Source organism: Ambystoma mexicanum, chromosome 7p (genome assembly GCF_040938575.1).
Source record: "Ambystoma mexicanum isolate Mex_15411 chromosome 7p, UKY_AmexF1_1, whole genome shotgun sequence".
Taxonomy (NCBI): Eukaryota; Metazoa; Chordata; class Amphibia; order Caudata; family Ambystomatidae; genus Ambystoma; species Ambystoma mexicanum.
In genome coordinates, this window is record NC_090939.1 from 374406691 (window position 1) to 374426568 (window position 19878).

Below are 19878 nucleotides of genomic sequence, written 5' to 3' on the forward strand. Positions count from 1 at the left end.
ATGCAGTGTAAACAGGGAAAAGTACCGGTACGCTGTGTGATCAATTTCTTCAAGGGTGGTCTTGTATGTACCAGTTTATCCCTGAGGTTCCTACTTCTTTGATAGGTGAAAACAGGTGGCTCATTGAATAGATTTTGTACTCTCGTATCATTTTTAAAAATGTTCCAATGTTTCTTGATGGTTTTCTTGATTTTATTACTCTGAATGGAGAATTTAGATACATATACTGGTGACTTGAGCTCCCTTGTTGGTTTCTTCGGAGCAGATAGTAGAGCTTTGCGTTCAAGGGAACTAACCCTTTCAACCACAGAATTTAATTCTTCTTGGTGGTATCCTCGTTTCGAAAACTTCTCCTTCATAGCCAATTGTTGTGAGATACAGTCATCAGGATCACTAACGATTTTTTTCACTCGCAGGAGTTGGCTAAATGGAAGGTTCCTCAATAAGCTTGGCTGATGAAAACTAAGGCGGTATAGCAAATTGTTTCGATCAGTTGGCTTCCGGAAGAGAGTAGTACTGTAACAACTGTCATTCCTTATTATCTGTACATCAAGAAAAGTGATCTTGTCTCGTGATATCTCCCTGGTAAATTGAACACGTTGGTCAATGTTATTGAGGTGCTCGAAGAAGGCATCAAATGCTGTCTCTGTGCCTGTCCAAACACCAAAAATATCATCTATATATCGAGTCCACAGATGAATGTCTTTCTTCCATTCTTGTTTGCTCAAGATGTGATCCAGCTCGAATTTATACATGAAACAATTGGCGTACGTCGGCGCCATGGTGGCGCCCATTGAGGTACCTGAGATTTGTAAGAAAAACTGGTTTCCATATTGAAAATAAGAATTTTCAGCAATAAATTGCAGTAGAGCTAGTATGAATTCCTTTTGTGCTCGAACATCTGGTGATTGGAGTAACAGCCATTCCACGGCTTCAATTCCAAGATCATGTGGTATGGAAGTGTATAGACTCTTTACGTCTATAGTGAACATCAGCTGATTTTGTTGGAAAGTGGAAGAATTCAGTTTTTGTAGAAAGTGAGTTGTGTCTCGGGTATAAGTGGGAGTTTTTTGTATTAGTGGTTGCAGAAAGAAATCAATATAGATACCAAGTGGCTGATTAATGCTGTCCATCCCTGCGACTATTGGTCTACCAGGGGGTTTGGTGGGATCCTTGTGAATTTTTGGAAGGGTGTAGAAGTTTGGAATCCTGGATGGTCATTGAGCAGGAACTTATGCGTATGTTCATTTATCCAATCCAATTCTAATGCCTTATCCAGCAAAATGTTTAAGTTGTGTTTAATGGAGATAGTTGGATCGTGGTCCAGTGTAGCATAAGTAGTTTTGTCTTGCAGTTGTCTCAAACATTCAGAGTCATAATCCATGGTATTCAGGATGACCAGGGCACCTCCTTTATCCGCTGGGCTAAATTGTTATTTTGGTATCACTGTATAAATCCTGGTAAGTCTCATTTCATGGGGTGTACGTTCTTATGGGGTGGACTTCTGTAATTGATCCATTCGAGATCCCGAGTGACCAATTTCTGGAAGATGTCAATCGAAGGTACATTAATAGGTGGTACAAATCCACTCTTGACCCTAAATTCTTGGAAATCAGGCTTATTGGTGGGTTTCTCGTAAATTTCCAATTCCTCAAAGAATACTTTCAGTTTGAGCTTCCTTACGAATGTATACAATTCAATCTTACTGTTGAACAATGTTGTACCGTAGGTAGGGACAAAACTCAATCCTTTTTGCAGTGTATCTTCCTCCTGTTTGCTGAGTATTCTGTCTGAAATGTTCATGACTAAGTTTTCTTTAATTGCAGATGTGTTTGAGGTTTGGCTCTTGGGTGCCCTCCTCCCCCTGCGGGTTCTTTGGGCGTGCGCCTAAAAAAGCTGAGGTGGAGGGTGCTTGTGCTGAAGGGCTCACTGCCTGCTTAGAGTGGTCAATTGTTTGTTCAGTGGGTGTAGCCGACTCCCTCGGTGCCTCTGAATCTGAGCTAGAAGTGTTGTCAGATGGATGTTTGTCAGATGGATATTTAAAGAGCTTTCTTGCTGCTACCGGGCCATATTTCTCCATCCACGTATATACTTCGTCATTAATGTAATCATATGTGTCACGCTTAAATTTCTTAACTTTCTTTTGTTCAAGTTCAGTTTTGTATCCTTCCAATTTTGTGTTTATATCTAACAGAATTGAGTCGTATTCCTCTATACCCAATGAATCTACTCGTTCCCTTTCGATCTCCTGGATTTCTGTGCTCAAACTTACCAAATTTTTAGAAAGTTCCTGGATGGTGAGTAGGATCAGGTCTAGGGAGCATTTGTTTAAGATAGCCTCCCATCTACGAACAAACTCCTTGCTCTCTTTACCTGGATGGTGAGTAGGATCAGGTCTAGGGAGCATTTGTTTAAGATAGCCTCCCATCTACGAACAAACTCCTTTCTCTCTTTACAAAGGGTTGGACGCAATTATATTTGTTTATGTTTATGTTTATATTTGTATTTATGTGCTTGCTCATATGATATGCATTTGTGCTCTCATGGAGTTTAGAAATTTCCCCTTTTTGCTGCCTTTACTTGCGCTTCAAACATGGAGTATTTCTTCCATTTTCATTACTTTCATTACTTTTGTTCTTTCCTATTTTTTGTTATCACAATTGTGGACATAGATAGGACATACCTCATAAATATTTTATGTCGTCATCTCTGCAGGCTAGACCTGCACCATAACTCATTTTGTGACCACTCGTAGATGCGAAGCAGTCACGTGTGCTACAAAAGAACCTGTATCTTAGCAACGGCTTAACGCGGCAGTCTGAGTTACTGCAGTGAAGCCACACACAGGAGGATTCACACTCTCCGTGTGCTTAAAGGTATTTGATTCATGCTCAGCACACCACTCCTATCCTATTGCATTCACTCGTATGCCAGTAAAGAATGAGGTATCTGATTTGATCCTCTCGTTTTTTGACTACTAGATTCGAATTGCTACGTGTGCTACAAAAGTACCGTTGTCCCGGCAACGGCTTAACATGGCAGTCTGTCTTACTGCAGTGAAGCCACACACAGGAGGATCTGCATGCTTGACGTGCTTAAAGATTTGTTACGAACATAATTGGATTTTATATTTACCTCTGCTATCTACGACATTGCTGTTGGCCCATCTCTGTGGGCACACACGCTTTGTTCTACACCATTTGCCACACCAATAAGGTAAAACCAAACTACAATGCCTTTTGTTGCTATTGATTGACATTTCATATCACTTATAGGGTATTCTTATTTTGTCTTTTCTATTCACCATCCATTGAAAATACTTCTGATCGGTATGTTACATTTTCTTTTTATTTTTTTACAACAAATGTGCTTATTATGATGTTAATGTGTTTGTACATGTGCACTCTGATGACTAGACTTGCCCTGAAGAAGGAAATGATTTCCGAAATGCATTGGCATATTTCAGTCTGAATCATGTATGGATTGTGGCAATTGCTCCCTCACTAAGAATTCATTAGTGACATTTTTTGTTCTTGTTTTGAATTTCTTTTGGATAAATAATCACTTTGGATACTCAACCATGAAACAGACTCATCTATTCTTTGACTAAGCATTATACATTTTGGATACCTATTTATATCACTTTGAGCTTTGAACTTTGAATAACTACATACCCAGATTGGGCCCCAAAAAGAGCGGCTGTGTGACCTAGTATTGCTACTTGGTCTTTAGCTTCTGTTGTATTTTTTAAGTCAGGGTATCTCCAGACTTATCACAACCAGACCAGCTCCTTTAGAACTACTACTTTGAACATCCAACTTTTCCTCTTTGTATACTGACTTTAATGTTTAGAGTCATTTTTTAATTTTGTGGTGCCCACTCATCTCTCCGTTTGCTGTTTTTCTTTTCCCTTTGTGAGACACAAAGCAGTGGAGGCACACAACTATTTACTTAGATAAACTTGTCCATTTAAGATTCATCACACTAATATGTTGTTTGAAGATATTGAAGGACTTTCATCGAAATGCGCTGAAACCCTAGGGTTCTCCACAGAGGAAGCAACCGCAATCCTTGAACTCATCAGTGAAACATCAATAGGTGCACATGGTACCACACCAAATGACCCAGCGAAGCAGATCAGACAATTAGAATATTTGTTACGAAAGGAAATAAACAGGAAGCTACATGCAATCACTTTGGGACGGTACTTCAAGAACCAACGAATCCCAAGGGGGCTTCGTATACAATTGCGTCCAACCCTTTGTAAAGAGAGCAAGGAGTTTGTTCGTAGATGGGATGCCATCTTAAACAAATGCTCCCTAGACCTGATCCTACTCACCATCCAGGAACTTTCTAAAAATTTGGTAAGTTTGAGCACAGAAATCCAGGAGATTGAAAGGGAACTAGTAGATTCATTGGGTATAGAGGAATACAACTCAATTCTGTTAGATATAAACACAAAATTGGAAGGATACAAAACTGAACTTGAACAAAAGAAAGTTAAGAAATTTAAGCGTGACACATATGATTACATTAATGATGAAGTATATACGTGGATGGAGAAATATGGCCCGGCAGCACCAAGAAAGCTCTTTAAATATCCATCTGACAAACATCCATCTGACAACACTTGTAGCTCAGATTCAGAGGCACCGAGGGAGTCAGCTATACCCACTGAACAAACAATTGACAACTCTAACCAGGCAGTGAGCCCTTCAGCACAAGCACCCTTCACCTCAGCTTTTTTAGGCGCACGCCCAAAAGAACCTGCAGGGGGAGGAGGGCACCCAAGAGCCAAACCTCAAACACGTCTGTAATTAAAGAAAACTTAGTCATGAACATATCAGATGGAATACACAGCAAACAGGAGGAAGATGCACTGCAAAAAGGATTGAGTTTTTTCCCTACCTACGGCACAACATTGTTCAACAGTAAGATCGAATTGTATACATTCGTAAGGAAGCTCAAACTGAAAGTATTCTTTGAGGAATTGGAAACTTACGAGAAACCCACCAATAAGCCTGATTTCCAAGAATTTAGGGCCAAGAGTGGATTTGTACCACCTATTACTGTACCTTCGATTGACATCTTCCAGAAATTGGTCACTCGGGATCTCGAACGGATCAATTACAGAAGTCCACCCCATAAGAACCTTAAACCCCATGAAATGAGACTTTTCAGGGATTTATACAGTGATACCAAAATAACAATTCGCCCAGCAGATAAAGGAGGTGCCCTGGTCATCCTGAATACCACGGATTATGACTCTGAATGTTTGAGACAACTGCAAGACCAAACTACTTATGCTACACTGGACCACGATCCAACTATCTCCATTAAACACAACTTAAAATTTTTGCTGGATAAGGCATTAGAATTGGATTGGATGAATGAGCATACGCATAAGTTCCTGCTCAATGACCATCCCAGGATTCCAAACTTCTACACCCTTCCAAAAATTCACAAGGATCCCACCAAACCCCCTGGTAGACCAATAGTCGCAGGGATGGACAGCATTAATCAGCCACTTGGTATCTATATTGATTTCTTTCTGCAACCACTAATACAAAAAACTCCGACTTATTCCCGAGACACAACTCACTTTCTACAAAAACTGAATTCTTCTACTTTCCAACAAAATCAGCTGATGTTCACTATAGACGTAAAGAGTCTATAGACTTCCATGCCACATGATCTTGGAATTGAAGCCATGGAATGGCTGTTACTCCAATCACCAGATGTTTGAGCGCAAAAGGAATTCATACTAGCTCTACTGCAATTTGTTGCTGAAAATTCTTATTTCCAATATGGAAACCAGTTTTTCTTACAAATCTCAGGTACCTCAATGGGCGCCACCATAGCGCCGACGTACGCCAATTGTTTCATGTATAAATTCGAGCTGGATCACATCTTGAGCAAACAAGAATGGAAGAAAGATATTCATCTGTGGACTCAATATATAGATGATATTTTTGGTGTTTGGACAGGCACAGAGACAGCATTTGATGCATTCTTCGATAACCTCAATAACATTGACCAACGTGTTCAATTTACCAGGTAGATATTACGTGACAAGATCACTTTTCTTGATGTACAGATAATAAGGAATGACAATTGTTACAGTACTACTCTCTTCCGGAAGCCAACTGATCGAAACAATTTGCTACACCGCCTTAGTTTTCATCAGCCAAGCTTATTGAGGAACCTTCCATTTAGCCAACTCCTTCGAGTGAAAACAATCGTTAGTGATCCTGATGACTGTATCTCACAACAATTGGCCATGAAGGAGAAGTTTTCGAGACGAGGATACCACCAAGAAGAATTAGATTCTGCGGTTGAAAGGGTTAGTTCCCTTGAACGCAAAGCTCTACTATCTGCTCCGAAGAAACCAACAAGGGATCTCAAGTCACCAGTAAATGTATCTAAATTCTCCATTCAGAATAATAAAATCAAGAAAACCATCAAGAAACATTGGAGCATTTTTAAAAATGATACGAGAGTACAAAATCTATTCAATGAGCCACCTGTTTTCGCCTATCAAAGAAGTAGGAACCTCAGGGATGAACTGGTACATACAAGATCACCCTTGAAGAAATTGATCACACAGCGTACCAGTACTTTCCCTGTTTACACTGCATCAATTGCAACTCAGTTATCAAAGGCAATGTTATTTTTCATCCACGAACAGGTAAGAAGATTCTTCTTAAGACATTTGGTATATGTGACAGTACGAACATCATATACGGCATCAAATGCCCATGTGGGAAATACTACGTGGGTCACTGAACCAGAGCGGCGAAGACATGGTGGAACGAACACCGGTCTTGCATCCGCAACTCCAACCCTAATTCAGCAGTGGCCCACCATTGGGCTTCGAACAATCCTAACCTCTCACAAATCAAGTTTTTGATCCTTGAAGTTCTGTCCAAGAACAATCCCCATGAGGATTTGGGCCTGCGCCTTAACCGCAGGGAGACATTTTGTATCGACAAACTCTGCAGTCTGGTTCCGAATGGTTTGAATGAAGAAATTAACTATCACTGTTACATTTGAGATACATTACTGTTTGTGCCTCCAGTGTACTTCCTATTGTGTATTTGACTACATGTTTCGAGAATTCATACTATTTCCAGTTTGAAACTTCGCTTTGTGTCACCTAAATCATCCTTGCCGCATGTCCCGGATGCAGTCATGGAACCCAAGGTGCCACCCAAGGGTGTCACCTTCCGCTACGAGGCTGGACCTTGATCATCTTTAGCATATGAGGTTGATTTCAGTTCTTGTTTATATTTGTTTATATTTGTATTTATGTACTTGCTCATATGATATGCATTTGTGCTCTCATGGAGTTTAGAAATTTCCCCTTTTTGCTGCCTTTACTTGCGCTTCAAACGTGGAGTATTTCTTCCATTTTCATTACCTTCATTACTTTTGTTCTTTCCTATTTTTTGTTATCACAATTGTGGACATACATAGGACATACCTCATAAATATTTTATGTCTTCATCTCCGCAGGCTAGACCTGCTACATAACTAATTTCGTGACCACTCGTAGATGCGAAGCTGTCACATGTGCTACAAAAGAACCTGTACCTTAGCAACGGCTTAACGCGGCAGTCTGAGTTACTGCAGTGAAGCCACACGCATGAGGATTTGCACTCTCCGTGTGCTTAAAGTATTTGATTCATGCTCAACACACCACTCCTATCCTATTGCATTCACTCGTATGCCAGTAAAGAATGAGGTATCTGATTTGATCCTCTCTTTTTTTGACTACTAGATTCGAATTGCTACGTGTGCTACAAAAGTACCGTTGTCCCGGCAACGGCTTAACACTGCAGCCTGTGTTACTGCAGTGAAGCCACACACAGGAGGATCTGCACGCTTGACGTGCTTAAAGATTTGTTACGAACATAATTGCATTTTATATTTACCTCTGCTATCTACGACATTGCTGTTGGCCCATCTCTGTGGGCACACACGCTTTGTTCTACACCATTTGCCACACCAATAAGGTAAAACCAAACTACATTGCCTTTTGTTGCTATTGATTGACATTTCATATCACTTATAGGGTATTCTTATTTGGTCTTTTCTATTCACCATCCATTGAAAATACTTCTGATCGGTATGTTACATTTTCTTTTTATTTTTTACAACAAATGTGCTTATTATGATGTTAATGTGTTTGTACATGTCCACTCTGATGACTAGACTTGCCCTGAAGAAGGAAATGATTTCCGAAATGCATTGGCATATTTCAGTATGAATCATTTATGGATTGTGGCAATTGCTCCCTCACTAAGAATTCATTAGTGACATTTTTTGTTCTTGTTTTGAATTTCTTTTGGATAAATAATCACTTTGGATACTCAACCATGAAACAGACTCATCTATTTTTTGACTAAGCATTATACATTTTGGATACCTATTTATATCACTTTGAGCTTTGAACTTTGAATAACTACGTACCCAGATTGGGCCCCAAAGAGAGCGGCTGTGTGACCTAGTATTGCTACTTGGTCTTTAGCTTCTGAGGCAGGGTTTAATACCCTTATTAACAATACAATGAAAAAGTGGGCCTCGTGTATAGAACAGAAGTGTGGGTAACTATAAGGAAACACAAGCTCTATCCTAATGGGGCTCTGTTTGTTGTAGGATGAACATTCAAAACAAAAGAACAAATCCTGTGCCTCTACCGTGAACGAAAACAAGATCACACAGAGAAGACAGGTAAAGAGGATGACCTTCTTTCTTTTCATTCTCCTCGGCCATATTGGGCTGAGTTGTACGATCATTGTGTAAAAGACCCAATATAACACAAAAAGGGACACTAGCTAATTACACCCATTTATTCCCAGAATCCAGAAAGGAAAACATCACAGGAATTTGGCTGAGTCTAAGAACAGATCTCCCAGAGACATTCTTGTAACAGGAACACATAGGGAGTCTTAAACAAACACAGGTTAAGAAGCAACTTTTCCCACACAATGTGGGTAAATAATTCCACATAAGGATAGTAGATACTTACCTTATAAAGCACTCAAAGACTGATGATAGCTCAATCTGTCTTTCTTTTTCTCTCTTTTAACCCCATAGGATTCAGGGACCAAGCCCATCAGACACCTGAAGACATCCTCTCAACATCCATAAATTGGAAATTGAAGAAAGGAATTAAAAAATTGCACGCAGAATACAGTATTAACAAGTATTCATCCTGAAGAAAGCGGCCACTAACCAGTTCCGCTGAAATCGGCTGACTTTTAATGAAGTAGTATTGGATTGATAACTCATACTCCGATACCCTACATACATTGATAAAAGGGCTCGTATAAAGAATCTATCATAGCTATTTATATCTAACCAACTGCTTGTTGAATAGAAAAATAGACTTTTAACTATTCTTTGACCTCACTGGCCACAGAATCAATGTTGATAAGACACAAAAAGACACACAATGTGGAGGTGGTACTATTAAAGACCAACACTGACCACCAGTAAGTGCGCACTTACTTTTTAGAATTTAGGAAAGTAGTGGGATAGGAAAGGGTCAGGACCTCTACACCCCATTTCTAGGCGGCACACCAGCGCACACTAGGTCTGGTTTGACTTTGTAGAAGGTTTGTCACACATAGGGCCAAACAAGTATTGCTAGGGACCTGGCTGTAGGAATAACTTTCTAATAACTACCCTTCTGTCCACAATGTGTTACAAAGACTAAGGTATAGACAGGAGGCGATCACCCATCGACTCCAAGTTGTTCTTACCTATCATTGGAGGCACACCAGGACTGGATGGAAGATAGGCAGTCAGAAATGATGGAGGAAGTAAGGAGAAGTTCTGAGGGAAGTTTGAAGAAGAGTTATCTTCATCCATTTTTGACTAACTTTTGATCAACTTCAGCCTGCTAAAATTTTGCTCTGCAGCGGCATTACTTACAGGCAAAGAGAGAAATATTTTGTACAAATTAGAATGGTTTGGGCAAACACCCTGGATATCATTGGCTATCAAGAAAGGTAGCACATTGATTATTATAAACTGCTTGTTGTCAGAGAATATTTCTCCTCATACAGTGCACAAAACAAAGAATACTCTTCTACAGCATTGGGCACAGAGACATCACCTACATAAAATGTAGCTAACTTTTTCAATACATAAGAATTATCTGAGGTAGTAAAATGTTTAGGATCCAGTTATGAGAATTTATGCACAGTATTTCGAAAATCTTCAAACCTCACTGTCATCTAAGCGACAGAGGTATCAACAAGAACATAGAAGGTTTCTACTTTGAATGCCTGTCTCTGTTTCTTCATCATGAAAGCTTTTCTTAGCCCTCTTCATTTTTTCTTGGAAGTGTGTTGCTGTCCCACACTCTTCAGCCATGTTTCTAATATCTGCTTTAAACCGATCAAATATATAATCTGACGAACGCTTCTCTGGTTCCTTACAGCATGTCTCAACCATGTGTTCTGCAGTAACTGTACTAATTTACAAATATGTTGACAATGTATGAACAGTTTGCAGTACTTTGTGCCAACAACATATTACAAATTTAAACTCTATGGTTTCATTGTGTTCCAGAACCCATGTGCATTCCAAAGTGCTTTTCCATTTGCATTTGGGATGCATCCAGTGGATATTCAGCAGAATGCTGTGCTAATTGTTGCTGCGTTGTGTTTCACAGAATCTACTGCCCTTTTACAACTAGCTATTTCCTGTAGGTTATGCTCCTGTTGCTCTTCCTGCAGAACTTTAAGCGAGGCCGACTGCTTGTAAAGAAAGTGTAGAGTGCCTCAAGTGTCCCAAAAATGACTTTCCTTGTAGACATGAGTGTGCGGCATCAATCAGTGCAAGGTTTAAATTGTGCGTACAACAGTGAACATATATAGCTCTGAGAGAGACTTCTTTCGCAAGTGCTTGCAGTCCAGCAATTCATCCGGACATAGTGCTTGCACCATCTTACCCAGGGGCGGACTGGCCTATAGGGAACTCTGGAGATTTCCCGGTGGGCCTCTGCACCCTGGGCCTAATTTCTGTGGTATTTTCAAATTTTCTCATAGGAAAAGCACTGGGCTTGCTGAAAATGTGTCATATGGGGCCACTTTGAACTTTATTTCCAGGGCCTCATTTGGTCCCCAGTACTTATTTCCAGGGCCTTTTTTAGTTCCCAGTCCAGCCCTGATCTTACCCCTTCCCACGGCTTAAGGAAAAATCAAGTTCCAGGGACTCTAAAGTCGATGTCAATAGTTTTTAAAAGTCTTTCGATCCTGCTCCATGAAGTTCAGCAAATGTTACAAAATGTTAAGCTATATGATTAGATGATGTAACATATCTAAGCGATAAAGAAAATGGATCAACTCTGCTCCTATCTATTGTAGAATCAACAATCACACTATAGAATTTGGCCATTTTAACTTCTTCAAGGATAACGCGCGTTGTCTCTTTCAATAGTGCACTAATGAAATCCTTCTGAATGGCATGTGCCAAGTAGGTTTCATTCTGCTTACCATGAGCAATATGCTGTGCTAAAACATTGTCATACTTGGACATCATCTTGAGTAACTCCAGAAAAAATGTCCTTCATTGGACGTACTTCCCAATCCTGCTTTTTCTCTGTGCCCACAGAGAGGCATCCCTTGCTTAGCAAGATACAATATAGGGGCCGATTCATGGAATTTATTGCACCAAAAATAGGCTACTTGCACCCAATCTGCGCACGTAACTCTGTTTGTCGATACATGGAATTGAATACGCTGCACTTTTCCTGGACTTGTGTGGATTTCACGCTGGCTTGGCACATCTTTGTGAGCCATCGAGAGCCTTGCGCGAGACTGAGCAGAGGGTGGCGTGGCCTGTGCAGAGGGATAGGAAGGGGGTGGAACACCTGAAATGGGGAATAACTTGCGAACAAGTGGGCACTCCAAGGGACAGCCTGCAGGTACTACTCATGTAATCGATCGCGCAACGTCTCGGCTGTCGTAAGTGCACTTGCGCGTAGGATTTTCCAGCATGCAGGTGGGATTGCATGTTGGATTTGGGGGTGCATGTACTCAATCAGGGTTGCGATGCAACATAGGGGTACGCGTAAACTGTGTAGCAGGGTGCAGGAACATTACATTTGAGTCCACACGCACATTTCCCGAGTTATTGGCTAGTTACGATTTTTCATATGTATGTGGTCGGGGTGCCGCTAGCAGTTACGGGGACAACGCGCTGTCTCCCTTAGTCACATGCCTGCTTACGGGGGACCCCATGCACTGTTTGAAGAGTGCGTGTAATCGTACCCAGGGGAGCGGGCAAAGATAACTGATCTGGCAGTTTCCTGCTTTGCGTCTAGGTGTGTCAGGGGCGTTCCAGCCGTGACTTGCGAATACGGTCACTTTGCGCAAAAAATTCCATGAATACACATTGTGCGCAGATTTTCTTAATCGCGCAGTGGCCTTTTTGGCGCTCAGCCCTTGCATGATTTCTGAGCGTAATTCCATGAATCAGCACCATAGCATCAAGAAGTCGCCTGAGAATGCCACGGTTTTTCTCTATCTGTTCCCTTTTAGCTTTTATTGGCTCAGAAAGAATAGTTCTATCTTGGCTAATTCTAAATTTGGCTATTTGTAGCTGTTTTTCAGCTTCACAGTGTATCTTGGAATGTTCATGCATTACAATCTTTTCTGTTCCTTTTTTTAAAATTGGAAAAACCACAGATAGGATAAGACCAAACCTTTGAAAAGTGCTAATTTTTTCTATCGGCAAATAGCAACATGCAAAGCAAAAAAGACAGTTACTTCTACGAGAGTACACTAATCACTGCCTTACTATAGAGAATCCACCTACAACCTTTTTCTTTAACCAATCTGGGCTAAATCTTCAATCATTGAAGTCGTATGGACATTTTTCATAGCCATCTTTTAATACAGGCTGACACGAACCAGCTGCAAGAAGTGCTTGAACTAAAGGTGTAGACTTTGCCCTGCCCTGAAAGTGGTAAGGATCTGTTGGGTATTCTTGCTGCATGTGAAGTGCGACTTGCATTTGTACCTCCCCACTGCATTCCCCAAATTACTCAGTATCCATGTTTTGTGGGACTTCAACAGTTTCAGTGCAGTCGGCAGTTGTGCAACCAAATGCAACTTCAGGCTAGGACTGGGTAACAGTGTCTGTTGAGTGATCAGGACCCTCTGTAGATTCAGTAGAGCATTGTGGACACTTTGGAATGTCAGTGCATGATGGGAGATCTGTGGAATTTATTGTTGTGATAGGAGGAGAAGCAGTGGACAGATGTTCATCACCAAAAGCATGAGTGACAGGGGACAAAGTGGAGGGGGTGTTCCTGCTGAGTTATGAAAGCAGGTATTCAAAGAATCTTGTAACTACAATAACATCATTCAGCGGTTAGAAACATTGGCATTACTTGAATGGGCAATAACCTGCTACCTTTGCTCCTGCTTGTCAGTGGAACCTTTGGGCTGGATCTTGAAAGCAGACCAAAAATCTTGAGAGGATTTTGCTGCTTCAGCAAGTTTCTGTGCTGACCTGTTTTTGTCTTGTGGCACCTGTGAAAAACCTAAGGGTTTTTCCCACCTTACTCTCTGGGAATCTCCTAACCCCGACCCTGAGGGCAAACTAACGAGTGAGGACTACCTGGGTGGAGGGTCCTCGGGGATTGAGGAGGGATTGACTAAAGGTGAGACATGGTATCCCCGTTTCCTGACAGTAAATCTACCCAACTTTCCTTCCCTTTTAGTGTGACACTACAACTCCCATAATTCCATTCCCCCACTTATCTGCCAAACGACTGGGATGAAGAAGAACATGTTGAGAGTCAGAAGGATTACCCATAGGGATCCATGGGCAATGGATTCCTATGGGAATTCTACATTTTGTTCCTTTAATAAGGTCAGGCATAGTCAGGCAGGGCTAGGTAACTACTCCCACCTGAGTCCAATTGACTTTCCCATAAGTATAAAAGGTGGAACACACAGGCACACTCTGAGCGAGGTGGGGATGCAGAGAGGACCTGGAGAGCCAAGAAGTAGGGGGGGCAGAGGAAGCTGCCCGGAGAGTCCGGAGGAAGCACTGGCCTGGTGTCTGGGAGGACCTGCAGCTTGGCTAGGGAGCTGTGTCTCCAAATAGCCGGAGAAGACAGACTGAAGCCTGCTGGCTGTGCCCATTTGAGTGCTCATTTCCCCTGGGCGTGTGAATCGAAACCCAGATGTCATGGGGGCAGTGAGGAACACCCCAACCCAACGCTGAGAGCAGCGGAAACCAGCAGACGATAACGCTGCAACCATTGAGTTTTGTGAAACCCAGTGCACGGGTGAAAGAAAGCTGTAGAGAAAGCCTTTCGTTCCAAGTGAATGGAAAGGAAGCCATGCAAAAGCCTTGAATGGAAAGTTTCATAGCCTAAGGGACAGAGGCATTATGAGAACTATAGTTTAAAGAGGGTGCATGTGGCCCTTGGACAAGAAAAAGACTTTGTAAAAATGTAAAGCAGCTTTCTAAAGTGAAGGGGAGCTGTGTGAAGTTTGAAATAGAAGTGAAGAGAAAGCCTAAAAAGGGGAGCGGGACAAGAAAGGAAAAGCGAGCTGAAAATCCCAAGTGAGTCTATCTCTGGAAATTAATTGTGATTAATATTTGTGAAAGCTAAGAAAGTGAACCTAAGGGTCTGGGACCCATATGAAAAGCACAAGTGGTTCTGGGACCCACGTCTGAGAATCCAGGGGTCTGGGACCCATAGTGGAACTACAGAGTGCCAGGAGTCGACCCAGAGCGCCAGGGGCATGACTCAAGTGAAATGTAAGCCAGGTGGTCACACACGGCTTAGGAATATTGTGTGTTTGTCTAAAGTCTCTGATATGAAGATTTGTTAAAAGTGATTGAAAGGTTGGGGAAGGGAACCCCATTGTTCAACAAGTGATAACTAAGTGAAAGGAACTGAAGAGTGTGATCTTGAAACTTCCAGAAGAAAGCTAACAAGAAGGGCTACTGAGTCTGTGGAGAAAGAAAGCCTCTTCTTACCTAAAGGATTTGAACTTTGTGAAAGGAACTTTAAACCTTGAGATGAGGATCTGTTGAAACATTGTTAAACTGTTGGGGAAGAAAATCTCCTGTGAAATCAAGATAAGTGAATTCTGTTGTGACATTCATGGAGAAAGAAACCAATTGAAAACTGTGATGTAATGTGAAATTTAGAAGTCCAGAAAAGACTTTGATGAATAGAGACCTGTTTGATAAACTTGAATACGAACTGTCCCAGTATATGGAACTGTGATTGACACAAGTGGCTGGAACCTGAAGAAGGAAGCTGGGGGACGGCACCATTGTTTTTTCGAGATCCTGTTGGTGATCTGTTTAAGTCTATGGAACATTGTGAAATTCTGAGTAACTCAAGCTAGGGGAAGGGAGCTAGGGTACAGCTCCAGTGGCATCCTGATATTACTTTGACTTACACCTTGACTTTGATCCACTCCCATACACATTATTGTATTAGAGAAAGTGAGGGCAAGCATAGGTTTGACACAGACAGCTTTATTAATTTGACTGACAAACTTTGGACTACCTTTGACATTCATTTGATGGTCGAGACTACTCCCATTATAGAGATAGGGCAAGTTAAGCAGTCTCCAACACCATTTCTATTCAATAAAGATTTTGAAAACGTATATCTCTTGTCTCTGTGTCTACTTGTAATACCATGCCTTTCTCACACACTAGACATTTTTGGTTTAGTAGCTGATGATGAAGGGGAAGGAAAGCAACAGAGATTAGTGCATGTTTTAATTAAGTTTACACAGCGAACTTACCAATGATTCAAGTTGAGCTGCAACAACAAGTCGCTCTCTAATAAAGTGATCAGCTGAACAGAATATTAAATTAATTATTGAGCCATTGCCTGTGGGGTGGGAAAATGGAACATCTGTCACAGACAGACAATGTTTTCATGTTTCATGCTAATGCATTAGTACAGATCAATTCACATGGTAAATAAGAAAAGCCAACAGGCTCTAGGCAATGCTCGTTTGCTGTGGGGTGGGCCCACACACTCACTGCTTTCCTAAACTTTCCTATGCCATCCATGCCTAATGCAGGACAGTTAAACTGATTCAATCAGGACGCTTTGAACAGACTCCAGTAACTTCATGTTTTGAAAGCACGTCACTCGCAGTGCTGCTAGATAACCAGCACATGTGGTTGGCGCTGCTGGATTTTAGGGCTTACATGTCTATTGACCCTAGGTATTATGAGAGAGAGAAGCTCATCATCCCCTGCTACTCCCGCACCTGCAAAGCAGATTTGTCCTGCCAGTGCCCAGTTGCCCACCCCTCCAAACAAAGGCCAGTGGTCCATTAATAACGTTCCTTCCAGTTTTTAAATGAGCAGCAGTGGCTAATGTTGCTGGATGCATTTAATAACACGTCACTAAAGAAGCCTGAACCAAGCAGGAGAGGATAAAGACACCCTGCCACAACCACAGTGATTTGGCTGAGCATGGCAAGGAGGCAGGTGCACCTACACCCCGAGGCTCTGCCCCATATTCCCATGGGGCCTATGCATATACCAATTACTTTTTTTAGGGCGTCAGCCCTGTTCACTTAGTTAACATTTGAAGACCTACAAAATGCTTACTTACCTCAAGACCTCCCAGATAAATAGGCTGGATCGCAGTACACGACTGCCAGTGTGGGCCAATTTTTGGGTTGAAAGTGGGACACCTACTTGTGGACCAGTTTGATAAGTTACTTCACCATGCGGCTAGCAGTTCTGACCAGTATTACTGAATAAATATTCTTTAAACTGCACAATTTGCATCACCTCTCATTAAAAAAAACATCCCCCTTGAGTACTACTCCAACAGTCTTTCACCAAAGGAATGAATTGCCATTTGCGTTGCAAATATGTTGCCACACAGCAACCTTATGATAAGGTGATGCATGTGCATCAATTTGTGCAGTAGGCAAAGTCACATATGAGCGAGTCAGGGACACCTCACATAATCGCAGGCAAGAGGCAACCCATAACTACTACTACTACCCAACACATGTACAACAAAATACTCAAGCAAAGAGACAAAACATCACGACATTGAACTTGAAGTATCACTGGTACATGCATGCTATAATCACACACTGTGCTAAAAAGTACACTCTTTCATGAACAACATCGACGTAGACCCTACAAACATGCATCACCTCACCCACGACGGCAAACTGGACACACCTCAGGCCTCACAGACAGTTCAATCTGCCTGCTCCCTCCTTCCCCCCCTCCATGCTGTCCTGAGTGAGTGTCACACAGAAGCCGGTCTGTGTACACTGACAGACGGACTGACTGAGGGATTGGGATTTGGGAACACTGAACTTCCATACATGAATGCAGTGCCGCGCGCACAAGGCAAGCACGCAAGCCCCAGCCACCATGTAGAAATACCAGAGAGACGAACCAGAAAGTGCAAGTGGGGTTCGATTTTATTGGCCCCACGTGAAACACTCAATTCAAACACTGTGTGCAGTCAGTGTGCAGTCAGTGTGCCCCCGGTTGCTAGAAGTTCGAGTTGAGCTTCAAGAAAATAAACCCCCAAAAGAAAAGGCATAAAACCAGACAGTGTGACACCAGCTGACCTGGCACGGCACAGTGACCACAGAAAATGCAGGCACGTCCGACGTGGATGGAGGTTAATCAACATAAGAAATAAATAGGCTTGTGGTATGTGGCCGCCCGTGCCTCGGGTAGGCCTGCATGCACTCCTGCGCACATTCACACAGGAACACGCGGGACACGGTGTTGGCCGTTTCGCGTCCCGGCCGTAACTGCCGGCACGGGCGCACTTTATTTAACTGCGCATGCGCGTAGCCCGAACGAGGCTCGCGCATGCGCGCAACGTGACTCGCACGTCACATCCCTTTTTTTCTTTAACGAAAACACAAACCCAACATATGTGGAAATAACAGTCCAAACTTGGAACACCCCCCCCACATTTTGTTACCCCCAAAGAAACGACTTCACACACCCCGGCTCAGTCTCCCGAGTCCAGGACATAGTCCTTGAGGTATGAGGACGGTCGGCGACCCCTTCTCATTGGGTACCTGGACATCTCTGGCGCGGCTCCATGGAGGCCATCCTCGGCTGGGCCAGGCTCCCTCGGGATGTCCTCCATTCGACCCTCCGGGGTTTCCTCTGAAACCCTTCTCTCGCTCGGCTCACTCGTAGCTGCTGACGTGTCGACTCGCTTAAAGAAGGACTTGTTGCGAGTGACTGTGCCACTGGCACAGGCTGCCGTCACAATGGTCCCTTTTACATGTGTGACTCTCCACGGGTGGGGTTCGTAGGGCAATGATAACTTGCCCTCGGGGTGGCGGTTACGGACCAGCACCGCATCTCCCACGCGTACCTCTTTGTCTTGTAGACCCCTTCTGTCACTTTCTCGCTGTTTCCGTGCCATGCGATCCTCTCTGACCTTCTCGTTGTCAATGACGCCTGGCCCGCGGCCCTCGATCTCCGGTATCATGCCTCTGGGTCAGCGTCCGAACAGCGCTTCAGCGGGGGCTACCCCCGTGGACTGGTGTGGGGTGGTTCTGTAATCTCTTAAGAATTCCACTAGCTTCTTGGGAAGGTCCTCCCCTCCATGAGCGGAAATTCTTAGCACTTTGTTCAAAGTGCGCATTAACCTTTCGGCCTCCCCATTGGCGTGAGGCCACAGAGGGGATACCCTCCGGTGGTGAATGCCTCTGTCTTTGAGGTATTGGGCGAAAATACTGCCTGTGAACGGGGGCCAATTGTCCGAGCATAATATTTCCGGGAACCCATGGGTCGCAAACATTTTGTCCAGGGCCCTAGTGGTGTATTCAGTCGCGGTGTGTTCCAACACCTCCACCTCCGGTTATCGCGACCATTGGTCCACGGCCACTAAAAAGTACATGCCCCGACCAGTCGATCCGAAATCCACGTGTACCGTTCCCCAGGGCTTCTCGCTTCATTCCATCGACCTAATTGGTGGGGCCTTGTCCCCGGGAGCCGCGGTTTGACACGGCAGACACCTTCCCACAAAGCGCTCTACCATGCCCTCAAGGTCGGGGAACCACACCTTCGGACGGAGCCTCGCCTTGGTCTTGACGACCCCTTGGTGCACGATGTGTGCTAACTCCAGGACGCGATTCCTCAAGGCTTGCGGAATCACAATCTGTCATCCTCTCCGTAGCAGCCCATCATCCGAAATGGACAACTCATCCCTCACCTTCCAGAGTGCCTGAAGGTCCTTCTGGGCTTCTAGCTGCCGCCTGGAGTTGTCCCTTAGCACAGCTTTCCAGTCACCACTCCTCACCGCCGCCTTGATGATGTGGAACACCTCATCCTTGGATGACTCAGTTGCGATGGTGAGTCTCGATAGCGCCACTGGCAATGCCCCTTCCACGACGTGGCAGAGTAGTCCTTGGCATTCCGACACTTCCTCGTTCAGGTCCCCACTCCCCTTGTTGGGATGGCGTGACAGATAGTCCGCCGGGTTGTTGGTGCCTGGCCTGTACACGAGCCTCACCCCATACTCCATCAGGGCCAGCATCCACCGCTCGATTCTGGGAGGTGGCTTAGACGATACTCCCGCCAGGATGGGCAGTAACGGCTTATGGTCAGTCACGACCACCACGGGCTTGCCCAGAATGTATAGCTGAAAGTGGCGACAGCCCCACAGAATGGCTAGAGCCTCTCTTTCAATTTGCGAGTAGCGCCTTTCAGTGTCAGAGCGCCTTGCTCGCATACGCGATGGGTCTCATTTCCCCTCTTTTGTCTGGCTGTAGTAGCACTGCACCAACACCCACAGGACTCGCATCTACAACCATTTCTGATTCAACTGATGGGTTGAAATATGCCATGGTGTCATCATCCGAC

At 43.5% G+C, this 19878-nt stretch overlaps 1 long non-coding RNA gene across 3 annotated transcripts in view; it reads left to right on the plus strand.

The window, feature by feature from the left end:
• Positions 1 to 19878, plus strand: part of LOC138526073 (uncharacterized) — a 106774-nt gene that overhangs the window by 62073 nt on the left and 24823 nt on the right. For 2 of the 3 annotated variants that reach the window (XR_011283479.1, XR_011283478.1), the window contains one exon: positions 8659 to 8733. The exons of the other annotated variant lie outside the window; for it this stretch is intronic. This is a non-coding gene — a long non-coding RNA (uncharacterized lncRNA). The remainder of the gene's footprint in view (positions 1 to 8658; positions 8734 to 19878) is intronic. 3 annotated transcript variants of the gene reach the window in all.